This window comes from Aethalodelphis obliquidens, unplaced genomic scaffold, assembly GCF_003676395.1.
Source record: "Aethalodelphis obliquidens isolate GAN/ISIS:26980383/991018 unplaced genomic scaffold, ASM367639v1 scaffold16, whole genome shotgun sequence".
NCBI lineage: Eukaryota > Metazoa > Chordata > Mammalia > Artiodactyla > Delphinidae > Aethalodelphis > Aethalodelphis obliquidens.
Genome location: NW_020837960.1, coordinates 17,026,278 through 17,041,236, shown reverse-complemented (window position 1 = coordinate 17,041,236; position 14,959 = coordinate 17,026,278).

Here is a 14,959-nt window from a genome sequence, read left to right as displayed (position 1 = left end):
GTACAGTAAACATGCTGCCTTCATTGAAAAATATGGATTACTGCCACAGAAACAAGCTATTGAAGAGGTTATGAAATAAAGAATAATACATACATCCTTTGGTCTAAAATTAAGCACATTCTATTTAGATGAATTATAATGTCCTTTATAGAGTATGCGGAAATAATTTTTGAGACAAGTTTCCTTGGGTGGACTAATGGAACCAAAGGAGAAAACTTTAGGATCTATGCTCTCAACTTTTCAATCCAGTTTTCTGAATTATTCAACCTGAGATTTCTTAGTCTAATATCAACACACATTCTAACAACATAACGTAGGAAGGATTGCCAATACCCTACTCTTTGGTGATATTATCATTCATCTAGCCATTCAACAAACATGTACTGATACAGAATTAGAGTAGCAGGAATGCAAAGAGGAATGCCACATATCCCATGCCTTGGAAGAACTCAGTGTTTAGAGGGGGAAATAGAGTAGATGAAGCATTGCTCCTGATCTAGTACACTAATACTCTTACCCAGGCTCCTGGTGTAAGTCTCCCTGTAAAAATGCCCACTTGTATTGTTTACCTTAGTTTTTAGAAAGATTTGATCATATTAATCAGTTGATTATAGCAAACTATTACAAGCAATTACTACATGCTTGGTTAACCAATACACATGTAATTATTGTAATTATTACTTTAGATGTATGGAGAAAGATAGGTGATAGTAGTTAGCAAGAAAGGAAAGAATGAGCCATCTAATTTCCAAATAATTTTGAAGCTCCTCTCTACTTAAACATGTAAAAAATATTCTTTGAAGAGCCCAGAATCGACAATACTACATAGCTGCTCCAACTGGAACTTTTGCTACCTTTATTATCTATGCACTTCAATCCAGCATGTTAAAAAAAAGGATTAATTCATTCTGCTCACTGTAATTTCATGAATGTATCCTTTTCTCCCCAGATATCATGCCAGCTCCTTAAGGATAAAAATGGTCTTAGTTTTCTTTTGAGACTCCTATGAGCCTAGAGTAGGTTTTAATAAATATTTGCTTAATTTAATTAAAATAAATTACGTATGTGCCTTGAAATCCTGTGCCAGTTACATTATATTGTAGAACATTGCCAAATTAGTAATTAAACATGCTGCTCTTGGTTAGCACCAAATGATTTCTTTTTGTTTTTTAATATCCAGAGTGCTACTGCTCTTTCTTACAGCCAGTTCCTACAACTTTGGAATTTACAGTATTTTCATATTTCCATAATGACACCTGCTGGTAGAAGAAGAATGGATGAACTGCAGGAATTTTATTCAACTAGCTGTAGCCAGTCACGGTGCAGTCTGAAATAACTAACATTCCTGAGCCCACAAAGAGTACAGCTGTGTGACTCCAAATACCCAAGCACTAAAAATTTGACAATATAAGGTAAGTACTATTTCCATGCTCTTTTCCAACCAGAAATAAAACTTATCCCAGGAATCTCAGTCCAAAGCAAACTGATGTAATTAAGGGTAGTTATTATTAAGGGCCTTAAAATTATCAATTAACTTCTGTTAAATATTCTAAATTTAAAATATGGCTATTTGAGACTATCTTTCTCAAATTTTTTCTATTGTTTCATATGATTAATTAATAGATCAAGGTTTAAGTGGCCCAGAAGACAATGGATGGGGCATTTGTCTCAGTGGTAACCTGAATGTCTTGTCCTTTGGGAGAGAAAGCCCGGCCACCTCTGGAAACACTGCTAGAAGCTTAGGATAAGGTCCAGGTCTCCTGCGATAGCCAAATAACTGACATGGCCGTGTGCTCATTTGTTCTGCATTGGGGACAGGATCGTGCCTGCTCACACCCCTGTCACACAGTGGGCATGGATAAATATTTCTAAACAAGTGTGTGTGTGTGTGTGTGTGTGTGTGTGTGTGTGTGTGTGTGTGTTAGCAGCCAATAGACTACATCCCAGGTGGATCTCACCCAGACACCAAGATGTCAGCCAGATTTGGTGGGTTCACTTTGACAACACCTGAGTTTATTTCACTCAGTAGTTTAGAAAGCAGGAAAATTAACCAAGATGGCCTCAAATAAAATATGGATAAGCTATACGCACCCAGGTTTCTTAATTCGAGGGCAAATGTATAACTCGTCAGGACACGTATTACATAGACTCTTTCCTACTTAACCAACAATTCCTCTTCACTAGAAATCAGTCATGTGTGCCACTTACAGGGGGACAGAGGTAGTCTCAGAACAAGTTTTCTTTCTAACTGCCTCCAGGTTAGAGTCCACACCTGTCTTCACTCAGCTGACAGTCTACTTGTGATTGTTTGGTCTTTACAAGTATGCTAACTTCTCAGACGTCCCTGGACTTGTTTACGTTTGGTTTCTTTCACACAGAGAAGGAAGAGCTTATCAGCAAAGTGTGTGAAGTAGACCAATTCTGATTCCCCATTTGAAGAACATTCCCCTTCTTCTAAAATTTCATGACAAGGGACGTAATAATCATGCTTATTAATCACCCTTTGGAAACCTTAAAAGTCTTTCTTTTTACTTTTACTGTATGTGGATAGACTATAATTCAATTCGATGCATACTACAAACACCTACTATGTACTAGCACTGGTAGGAAATGAAAAATAAAAAGTATTCTTGTATCTTGCCCTCGAAGAAAAGAGTTCATAGTCCAGCATCACAGACGTTAGTCTAGTCTGCTCTGCAGACTAACTCGTACCCTGACAGCAAGTCAGTATTTAGCGAACTTTATGTTTCCACTTCCCACCCTCCACCACACAGAGACTATCTCTGCATGCATGTGGCTGAAGCAAACCTATCAGAAAGGTTGTGCTGTTTGTTCCAGGGTACACCCCACAAAAAACTATTTGCTCACAAGGACACCCCACAAGTCGCAAACCCAAGTTCCCAGATTCCTGCATCTCATGAGAATATAGCATATGACTTGGGGCTTTGCTTATCAATATTTTTTGATTGACAGATGAAGTTTTGAAGAAAAACTTCAGTGATTCAGAATTATCTAATCCTTGAGCCATATCAAATGATTGTGAGTGTGTGTGTGTGTTTGTGTGTGTGTGTGTGTGTGTGTGTGGTGGCAGACACACTGAACTGGAACTTTTGGCCCAATACTCTACATAACTGATGAAAGCACTTCATTCTTTGCTTTATACTCAGAGAAAATACCATGGTGATTCATCTTGTCTAGGGCTTGTTAAAGACAAGAATCACAGGGAGAACCCCAGCTCTCTTTTTAATAACCTTTTATCAAAATTCATTTTGAAGGGAGACGCAAGAGGGAAGAGATATGGGAACATATGTATATGTATAACTGATTCACTTCGTTATACAGCAGAAACTAACACACCATTGTAAAGCAATTATACTCCAATAAAGATGTAAAAAAAAAAAAATTCATTTTGAAAAGACAAAATATTTTCTCCCCTGGGTCCCTGACCTAAGATAAACCCATGAACCATGCAAGAGAGAAGAAGAAAAAAAGGATAAAAATATATATGGAGTTTTGATCACATGCCCCGCACTGTGTTAAGTATCCCTTTAGGTTTTACAGCAATCCTGTGAAGTAGGACCATCCAAACTTTACAGCTGAGGAAACTAAAGTTTAGAGAGGCTAAGGAACCTGCTGAAGCCGCACAGCTTGTAGGTGGTAGAATCAAGGTTTCTCCTTCCGTTTCAGCACGCTGCTTCCCCTCTACACACGTTCCTCCAGCTGCCCAGCTGCTACTGAACACGCCCACACAAGGAACGAAGGATCCAGGTTTTAGAGGGCCTAAAGCTTATACAAATGTTGCGACCCTCTTTAAGGAAAATAAAATACAAAATTCGATACAAAAATGAATATTTATGGAGAATGAGTAAAGAAATTACACAAGTTACATTTTTTTGTTAAAGATGACAAGTACTGCAAATATTTTCTTTCAATTTTCACTTTTGGCTTTCAATAGAGATACATCCTTCCTGTCACACCTGAATTTTTGTATGAACAATAATTCTGGAAAAAATACAAAACTAATCTGAAACTATGACATACACAAGAACAATTCTAATGTTTCTACATTGCGTTGAGTTACATAATTGGATAAGTGAATTCCTCTTATACCACATACTGTGGCTTATTGATGAATGTGTGTGAGAATTTTGTCACCAGAACACTTGTTTCTCAGGGCGTTTCTCGTGCTTTGGTGGCAATTTTGTGCGTCCTTCCCCCCTGAAACCACCAAATTTTGTTGGGACAAGATGCAACAGATACAATAAGACGAGATCCAGAATGGGACGCCAAAAACATGCATCTTCTCACCCAGACATTCTTGCTGTTCTGCCTAATTCTGATCAAATCTATTCCATACTATTCATACATATAGTGAGTTTATAATTGGATATCTGACATAATCAAGCATATTCCAGACAAGAGAGAATATATTTGGCTAGGCATCAATATTCTGCTCGCAATTTTATGTCTGCTGAAGTAAGTATTTTCCACAGTTGAGCTTCTCAAACCTTGCTTCAACACTTTCTTCCCCTCCACCTACCCCCATTACTTCCTGTGATGAATGCCATAGGACTGGCTCACATCCTTAGGACCTCTGGCCCTCACCTGAGCTCCCCATCCATGCTGGTGAGCCATCCAAGGTGGTAGGAGTATTTGTAGAAGCCATTCCTCACCCAGATGGTTACAAAAGGGACTGCAAACTACTTAAAACTATCCCACTAAACTACTTGGATCCCCAATTCAACTTCCTTTTAGCCAGATCCAAAATATGCCCATCACTCAGATGGCAGCTGACAAATGGTGATGGGGAGGAAGTCAGAGTGAAAGAGAAGGTGACCTTGAGTGATTGTACCCAAAACATCTTGCTTTTGCAAGACTTAGAAACACATAATTCTGTGGACACACTGGTAGCACCTTTTACAGAGCTTTCATTATTCGATTGCTGGAGACTGGCCGCTGGTGTGGAATAGACCACATGGTAGGAAAACAGCATTGGAAGAGAAGCAATCCAAGGGTGGAGAGGACACTGATGAGTCTAACAAAGGCTCTGGGTGCTCCTATATATCCAGTGAGATTTGGTTCAAAGCAGACACCAAGTAAGGAAAGAAGAGTAAAGGTCCAGCAATCATCTATGCTTCAATGATTTTAATAAAGCACAGTCAGCCAGTGAGACTGAGAATCCCCCCTCAAATGTTGCCTTCATGATCTACTCTAAAAAAACTTCGGACAAATACGGTGATACAGTTCAATGATTACGATTAGCCTTTTGGCCCTTTTTTTCTCCCAGAGTCGTAGTTTCTTATCTTCTTCACATGCATATGATGGGTGACTTTGTAGAAAACTTAGCAGGACTATTGTCTCACACATTATTTTTAAGAGCCTGCTATAGATTGGAAGGTTGCGGCTGTTGTCTTCTCTCCCCTCTTGTCAGCTTATCAAAGCTTACATGTCTAGTTTCAGGGGGGGCAAACTGGTTTTCATCATATTGAAAACATAAATATGATCCCTCACAAAAAGACAGTATGAGGTCCCTTTGATATTGCCTGTAGAGCTGATCTTTCAAAGGGAAATATCCATTAATTTCAGCTCCAAAGGACACACAAAACTGCCCCCACAGGATGTGAGGGCTTCATTTATATGTCTTATATAAACAATGCCTCTTTCCCCTCCTGTTGCTACCTGAATTGGGTAGGATGATCCAGGATGCTTGGGAATGTCTCCCTTCCCACAGATATTCTGCACACAAATCCCATAGTCTTACATCCTTCTCCTAACCCCTATACCCAAATGCCTAATGCAAGATTTTCTGACAGTTGTGCGGTTGAAAAAAAAATCTTGCCATGGTTGCTTAGTACTCTACAACAGAATCACATCACACTTCCTCTTGCCATAATGCTGGTTCACAAAATAAATGGAATGCAAAATTTAGTTCCTGGCTACTGCGTTCCAGGAACATTCATACGTGCTTCACACATACCCTTTTGAGTAAATACCATTATCCATATTTTTTAGATAAGGGAACTGAGGCTCAGAGAGAGTAAGGCATTTTTGCCAAGATCTTGTAGCTGTAAAGCAGCAGGGGCAGCATTCAAACAGAAGATCTCTGACATCTTGTGAAGTGGTACCTGCAGCACGGAGTGGGGAGACCGTGGGCTCTGGGCTTAGCTTGTGGCTCTGCACAGGACAGCAGTGTGGCCCGAGACAGATGACAGTGCCTCTTTCCTTGTCATAAAATAGGGGTAAGAATGGCACCCACCTCAGAGGCACTGAACAGGTGGAGGTTGTAAAAGGCCAGCAACTTAAAAGATACTCGGTAACTTTGTTACTTTTTCTTCTTCTCAAGCTTCTTGGAAGCAGAAGCCACATCATTTTTCTTATCTTGCACACACCCAACCCTTAGCAAATATCTGTGAAAATGACCCCTGCCGTGTCCAGTGCTTTTTGGTGTTTTCCAAAGCCACACTGGCATCCTTATGCCCCAAATATTAAAATTCTTTTCTCAGCAGATTGATTGGATGAAATAACTCACATGACAGTGCACATAAAGCAGGAAATGGGTGGGAGAAGCATTTTGCAATTTATTAAACCACCAGTTCCAGCATCTCTTTTTTATTAAAAAATATTTTAAGCCAGTGGAATGTAGTAATCAAGTTGTCAAACAAACGTTCTGAGCAGCATCAGGCCCCTACGATATGCATGAGTGGCTCGTGGGTCAAGATTACATCCGATCCAATGAGGCCTGGCTGCTATGGGTGTAACCCAGCTGCTCAGACACTAACCTAAGCATGTGAATGCTGAAGCCAGTCCCCAGCCATAAATGAAGTCTACAGCAGTGTGAGAAATAGGACTGGGCCTGCAAATACACATTTTGGCAAGAACTGGTCCACTTCTCCCCATTTCTACTCCAGCCTAGTCTAAAACATCATTATCTCTAGCCTGGAATTCTGCAATAGCCTCTCAGAGGAGCATTCTCCTCATCCTGCCCTTGACCTCTTTCATCCATTCTCACACTGCAGCCAAATCTTTTAAAAACCCCAATGAGACTGTGTCAGTCTCCCGGTCTTCCACAGTTCTTAGAATCAAAACTAAACTCTTCATTTTGACCTAGAAGGCCTAACGGGATCTGGTTTCTGCTTGTCTCTTTATTCAGTGAATGAATTAATGAATGAGAGAGATAGAGCAATGCACCACGTATCTAGGATGAAGCTCAGAATGTCTTGTGTAAGATAGGTGACTGTTATTGCTCTCACTTAAACTTAATGGAATGACTTAAGCACACTGGGATGTGTACAGAACAACAAAGATAATTCAAACCCTGTACTTCAAGAGCTATATTCCATGAGGTGGTTTTCCAGACATGCAAGGAAGGGAAGGGTCTTGCTTAGCAACATTTGTTTCTTTCTCTTTTCCCTTCTTCAGAGTTAGACAGAGACAATGGCATGTAGACAGCCATGAACAGCTGTGAAAAAGAAACTAGGAATGCTAGGGGAAAGTAGATGTACCACTAGGCGGAAGGGAGAGAAAGAAATCCGTAAAAACACAAGGAATGGGGCAGGGAGGTGAGAAGAGGGAAGAAGCAATGAGGAAGAAAGGAAATCCATATATGGCTCTTTGCCTCTCCCTGCCTGAAACATCCATTTGACTGGAAAACCAGAAATCAAGGTGAGTCCCTGTGACCTCAGACAGACCTGTGACCATCCAGGAATGGGCTGCAGTACCTAGAAGAGTACATATGTGCACTCAGCTCTTTGGGTTGGTGGACAGAAGATGAGTTACCATTGGTTAATATTCTACCATCAGGGCTTTCCTGGTGGCGCAGTGGTTAAGAATCTGCCTGCCAATGCAGAGGACACCGGTTCGAGCCCTGGTCCAGGAAGATCCCACATGCCACGGAGCAACAAAGCCCGTACGCCACAACTACTGAGCCTGCGCTCTAAAGCCCGCGAGCCACAACTACTGAAGCCCGTGCACCCTAGAGCCCATGCTCCGCAGCAACAGAAGCCACCGCAGTGAGAAGCCCACGTACCACAACGAAGAGTAGCCCCCACTCGCCGCAACTAGAGAAAGCCCGCGCAAGTAACGAAGACCCAACGCAACCAAAAATAAATCAATTAATTAATTTTTAAAAAATATATTCTACCATTACTACCTTCATCTCCATTTCTGAAAATAAGTTTCCCATCAATTCCCAAATTTCCGTCGACATTGAGTTTACAAGAGCAACACTGCTGAGTGAGGAAGTAAGAGATGAATAAGCCTTCTTCCATTCTCCTTAGCCCCTCTCTCACAGAACTCCAGAGTCACTGACCACTAAATAAGAAGAGCAGACTATGGTATTTTAGCTCCTTAAATAATCCCACTGTTCCTTCCTTTTTCTAAACTACTAAATCATTATAAGTATATATATATATATATATATATATATATCTCATATACTGTCATTATTTCAGTGGTCCAGGAATGCCTTGGGTCTCTTAATAAATGATAACTTCCTTGAGGGTATTTCCTCCTTCATTTGTATCCCCACAGCACTTAGCACAGTGTCAAAAACATAGCAAACATTCAAGAAAAACTCATTCCACTAAAGATGAGTCTGTGTTTTATTGTCTTCAAAAATCTTCTCTCAAGAACATGAGAATTTAACAGTCTGACATTAGAGAAAAAACTAAGAATCACAGCTAAAATGTCAACAGTAATTTCAATAAATCAATGCCCTCAACCTCCTCATCTGTGTAGCAAAAAACATTCTGATACTCCATGATGTGAGCAGTACTAATAATAGCTCATCCCGTTGCCATGTACACACTGAAGAGCTAGCCCATCAATAGATGTGCTGGAAATGCTGATCCAAGTCTAAACATATCACTTCCTTTTCTCTTCAAGAAACAATTTTCCAGGTTTATACAAATATGCAAGGAGAATACTTCAGCCCATCAAGGCTGCCCAGAACTCCTGTAGATTCACTAGCTGGATGTCCCCAAGCTCTTCTCACACTTGTCAGGACTGGACTGAGTTGTCAGTGTCATTGCTGATGTACCTAATTCTCAAAAATGCAGCAGAATCTAAGGCTGCAATAACCGACCACTTGTTCCCCTGGGACCTATGGCAGAAATCATTAGACGATAGAATTCCTTCCCCTGAGTCTGGACTTGGCTTCAGAACTTCTCCTTTGACCCAGCACCCCAACCCAAGCAGCCTCAATCAAGCAGAGTGAAGACTTGAGATGAAGCTTTTCCCCATATACAGGCTAAGGCTTCCTAATCTCCTATGAAGAGCTACTGTAAAGACCAAACTCCAAATCAGGTTGTGAAACAGGTTGCATTTGTCTTCAGTGACACCTAAACCCTCTTTACCAGAGTGACTCCATTGTTTCTAGTATCCCCAACCCCAACAAAGCCATCATTCTAGGATGTTTATGCCACCTCAAGCTGCCAGATTTCCATGCTATGTGCCTACACCTGGCCTGCCTTCAACAGATGGTATTATATTCTCAGGACCTTTCTTCTTCCAACTTCCTTCTCTATTAATACCTGAGTATCTATCAAATTACTCCTCCTGGACCCTTCTTTCTTAGTTCCATAGATAACGGCTTAGGTAGCCTGACAAAATCACCTAAATTAATGTGCCAAGGCTCCAAAGGGACATATTTGAATTTTAGCAGGCCCCTTCTTGGAAACAATGGCCTGATTGACACTAATGGGGAAAGTTTCAGACCTTACTGTTAATTGACTAGAAGAGAAATTTGGGAGTTATACCTCCTCAATTTTCTGAGTACCCACTCATAAACTCTTTTTCAATCAGTCACTGCTCTCCGTCTTTTCTTTTAGATCCATTTCAGCAAGCCAACTTAACCACTATACAAGAACATGACCCATGAAACACCTAAAAATTACCGAGAAAACCTAAGGTAATTGAAAAAAAAAAGCACATGATTTCTGTGGGCCTTTGGGCACGTGGAAGAGTTTGCTAGAACCTTCCTCCACCCTCCCAAATTTTAAATCCTGCCTCTGTAAGCATCAACTCAGTACTTTCCAGAAGCTGAATAAATTAGCTATCCAATACCACTTAGGGTAAGTGGCTTAATGTTTTCACCAGATCTGACTAAGCCTAGACAACAAGGAGTGGGTAGGGATGAACATGTATTTTCATTTCTTTCATGAGCCCTATTCTCTGTGGACTGGTTGTTTCTAAAACTACACACAGAAAGCTTTAACTGCATGAGTAATTTTTGTTTTGCGGTACATTATCATTCACTTTCAATCATGCAACTCAAAAATGACTTACAGGATTACAAGAGAGTAGTATAAAGTTTCTAATACAATTCAATGGTCCTTAAGTAAAAACATGAACACCATCAACTGCAGTTATCCTGTGCAATGGCAGAAAACTGTCAAGCCCAATTATGTGAAAATGCAAGAGAACTGTTCAGACAAGCTCCTCACCAAGCCTTTCCATTGCTCATACAACGGAGGATGCTTAAGATCAAAACTTAATGGCAAAAACAAAAAACAAAAAACAACAACTTAATGGCATTAAATCGGTTTTCTGATTATAAAACATGCTTTTCAAGTCAGTTCAATGTACCGTTCTCTGTCCTGGTTACCTATATTAGGATAAACATTAGAACAGTTATTCCTAGGAGACAGATCACAGAAGCCACTTGCCATAAAAATTTGTACATTCCAGGTGAAGCTGGAGAAAATTCTTGAGGTAAATTTACTAACGAAGAGTGATTTGAGAATACAAAATACTTGTCTCAAGTATTTTGTCGATCCTCTTTTACTAAATGTAATCCACTTCCTTGTATACTTGTTCAGTTGAAGTTTTGGAAAACTATTAGATTAACGTTTGGCACATAGTAAGTGCACCCAAAAACATGTTTGATAAATGAATAAATTCTTAGATATACTAAGGAGCTGCAATAGATGTAGAAAATTCACATGTAGAACCGTATCTCACTTGCCTCAAAAATGCTATTACTACTCCTGCTTGTTAATTACTCTCCTAAAGGATATTTCCCTTTTTGAAATGTTTTAAGGCATTTATCTTCCCAGAAATGAATTAAATATTGGTTGATCATCTGCCCATAGCATGTATTTTTTCCTATTTCACAGATTTCATAAAATGTAAAGGTTATATAACCTTGAAAGTGTTGTCATTAACAGACAAGGATAAAAACTCACAAACTTTGTGTTTTAATTTATCTCACATTCTGCTTCACAGCCCAACCAGGTCTCATAATGAAAATTTCCCTCAACTGGTGCCTCAAAAACTTTTTTTTAATACAAATGATTGGCCAATATCACTCTGATTTAGAAATGTTTTCCTCCCGGTTGGTCTCTGCCATGATCTCCTCTGGATATAGTTCAATTAGATGCCTTCTCACTTTTTCACAAGTAGCCTGTTTTTGTAAAAGTTTGAAAAACCTTGAAAAAGAACTATAAAACGTTTTCACTGTCAATAGAAAAAAAAATGGATTGCTTGAGCCAGACACAGCTCCCCGTAGAGCTAACCTTTTGATCTTGGAATCCTTTCATGCACTTAAGTCTTCTCTAGAGTCAATGGGAGTGTTGTGTATGCAAGGGCAGCAGGATCAAGTTCAGTCTCTTCTTTAGTACTCTGTAGCCAATTGGGGTAGCCAGCTGAATCTGGTTTAGTTAAAAAAAAAAAAAAAACTTTCCTGATGCTTTGAAGTTTTTTGGGCAGTGTAATAATATCAGGATTTGTAGGAGGTTATTTTGCATAATCCTTAATAAGATATTCTTATGGCTGCAAAAAGTTAGTGGGATAAGAGATGCAAGAACCTCTAGTACTCATATGAAGTATTTTTTAAAGTTATGTGTAGAAATGACCCGAAACGCACTTCAGGAAGATGCATTAAATTATAGGACTGTCCAACTGTGTGTCCAGGCAGACACGCAACTAAAACCATTCCTGATAGATGGATTTCTATCCTATTTTTAAAAGAAAGAGATATAATATACTATCCCTCAAAAAAATCTCCACGAAATAGAATGGTGGTTGCCAGGGGTTGGGGGAAGGGGAGAATGGGCAGTTACTGTTTAATGGGTACTGGGTTTCAATTTGACAAGACGAAAAGAGTCCTGGAGATGGATGGTGGTGACGACCACACAACAACATGAATGTATTTAATGCCACTGACCTATACACTTAAAATAGTTAAAATGGTAAATTGTATGTTATGTACATTTTAAAGACAAATTTAAAATACGTTAAAAATTAAATTTAAAAAATACCCAAATGCTTACACAATTTAGAATCAGGAAAATTAGAGCTGTGTTAACTGGACAGTTCCTGCATAGTTTGCATTCATTTGTTCATTTTTTTTCCCCTTAAACAAGCACAAAATACTCTGATGAACACAAAGAAGCTTGCTGGAGGATTTTACTATTTGTAGTGGATTAAGTATCTCTGTGACTAGTCAAGCTATTTGAATTGAAACAAGGCACTCTTTCCTTTAGAATCCTTATCACCCTAACCCCACAAGTACTCACTGATGAGGACGTTTTTCCAAGTAAGGCTAGAGGGCTGAGCAAGGTGTGCCAAGTGGAAAAAGGAGGCTGAAGAAGGGGGAAGTATGGAGACACGTCACACGCCTCACAATCTCTCTGCTGGAAGTCAGTTCACCAAGAAACCAAAGTTCATTTTCTGGCATTTTGGTCTGCAAAATTAAGAATTGAACTAACCCCACTGGACATAACATACCTACTGTTTTTAAAAACAAGCATTTTATTATCACTTTCTGGAAGGGTACTAAAACCCTTGTGATTTATTCATATTGGGAATTCAGCAGCAACTTTGATCTGAAAAAAAATTAGCCTCACTGAATAAGTTTTGGTCCCAACACTACATATGAAGTTAGGAATGAGTTTCTCTCTAATTAAATACACACACACACACACACACACACACACACACACACACACATTTCAGAAGCCTGTTGATGAAGCTAAAAAAAACAAAAACAGAGGAAAGGTGAACGTTGTATCTAGCAGTTGGAAATAGTGTGTCATTTTAATATATATAAATAATAAGCTGATTTTTCCCCACTTTTTGGAATCCAGATATTGAACAACATAATCTTTGGTCCAGATGACTGTTGCCTCTTTAACAAATCTCTTAAAACTTCGGTAGCGGTCCTCAGACAAAGAGACACTACACTAAGAGGTAAAATCTCCAAATTCTCTTCTTTGCTCTCTCTGACAAGGGAGGACTATGGTTCCACATGTTCACTTACCAGTATACCCAACTAAAGGAAGTATTTTATTACCTGTTTGGGGTATATTTGGGGACTATAAAATTAGATGCCTTCAGCAGAATAAAACAGGTCTCTGGTGTTTCAAGAGAAAACCATTGGACAAAGAACACACAATGAATAACAGCCAGTAAATATGTAAAGAGATATTCAGCTTTGCTTGTAATGTGAACAATGCAAATAAAACCAGTACAGCCATTTTTCTATCAGGATGGCAAATTCTAAAACACTGGTAACTATCAGAGTGTAGGGAAGAAAGTGTGGAAACAGACGCTTTCGTGTACTGTGGCTGATGGTATAATTTTGAACAACTTTAGCATAAATTTAGCAACTCTGCAAGTTTGTCACTGTCAAACTGTTAAATATTTCTACCTTTTGACCCAGCAATTCCACTTCTAAGAAGTTTCCTTAAATAGATCATTGCACATGTGACCCAAGAAGATGCAAAAGGATATTCATGGCAACGTAATTTACAATACTGAAAACTTGGAAATAAATCATGTCCATTAATAGGAGATTGGTTAACTAAATTATTGCTTATTCATTCAACAACTATTAGTTGAGGGCCTACTGAATGCCAGGCAGCATTCCATACACATTATACATAATGCATCCAGTAAAATAGTGACGTATATCTGTAGTTATTAGTATGGGAAAAGGTTACAAGACAGTTTGTTTAGTATTCTCATTTATGTAAAAGTGCATGTGTATTTACTTATACATTTTTATATGTGAATATATGTACATTGAGAGACATCTGTAAGGATGATCACCAATGTGTTATCATACTACCAGTGTTATCCTGGGGTCTTTTTTGTTGTTAACCTCTGTACTTTCCTATACTGTTTGAATATTTTCCAACAAAGCTATCTTATTTTTATAATCTAAAAATATTAGGAGTATATTCATTTTGAAGGGATCAAAAGAGAACCATTGGTACAATTTAATCATATTAATATGCAGAAGAAAATACCAGACAGCCACAAAATTCCAGAAATCCAGCTGCAGTTCTAAGCAGTAAGATGAAAAAGCAGATGCTTGCCCACAAGGATGAGGTAAATAGGGATGAAGCACAGCAGTTCCATAGAACTCAAAATGCACAATGCAGCTGAATGTACTCTACTGAACTAGATATCCAGGCCAGCAAAGTCCCCAAAGACTACAAAGCCTAAAAACTAATAACAATAAACGGATCATACTCAGGGCTTTTATATAACTTGGATATTGTTTGTGTTGAAACATTGGTCCTTTAACAGTTTATATTGTTGCTTTTTAACTCTATGTATCATTCTTTTTTCCTTTAAAAATGATTTCCCATGAACACTCCCCTTCCCTTTAATCCTACAAGACAGTTTTTAGGCTGAGCAGGTGGGAAATGCATATCTTAATTAAAAAGCTAAAATACTCTTGCCTTTACCTGATTTTTGATTATCTTAGACAAAGTATCAAATGTGTATCAATAGTGCAATCATAATCCAAAATAAGTCCTTTCTACCATCATGAGCAGAATCAATAGGATGTGCATCATAAAAAATAGATAGAGAGGGCTTCCCTGGTGGCGCAGTGGTTGAGAGTCCGCCTGCAGATGCAGGGGACACGGGTTCGTGCCCCGGTCTGGGAGGATCCCACATGCCGCTGAGTGGCTGGGCCCGTGAGCCATGGCCGCTGAGCCTGCGCGTCCGG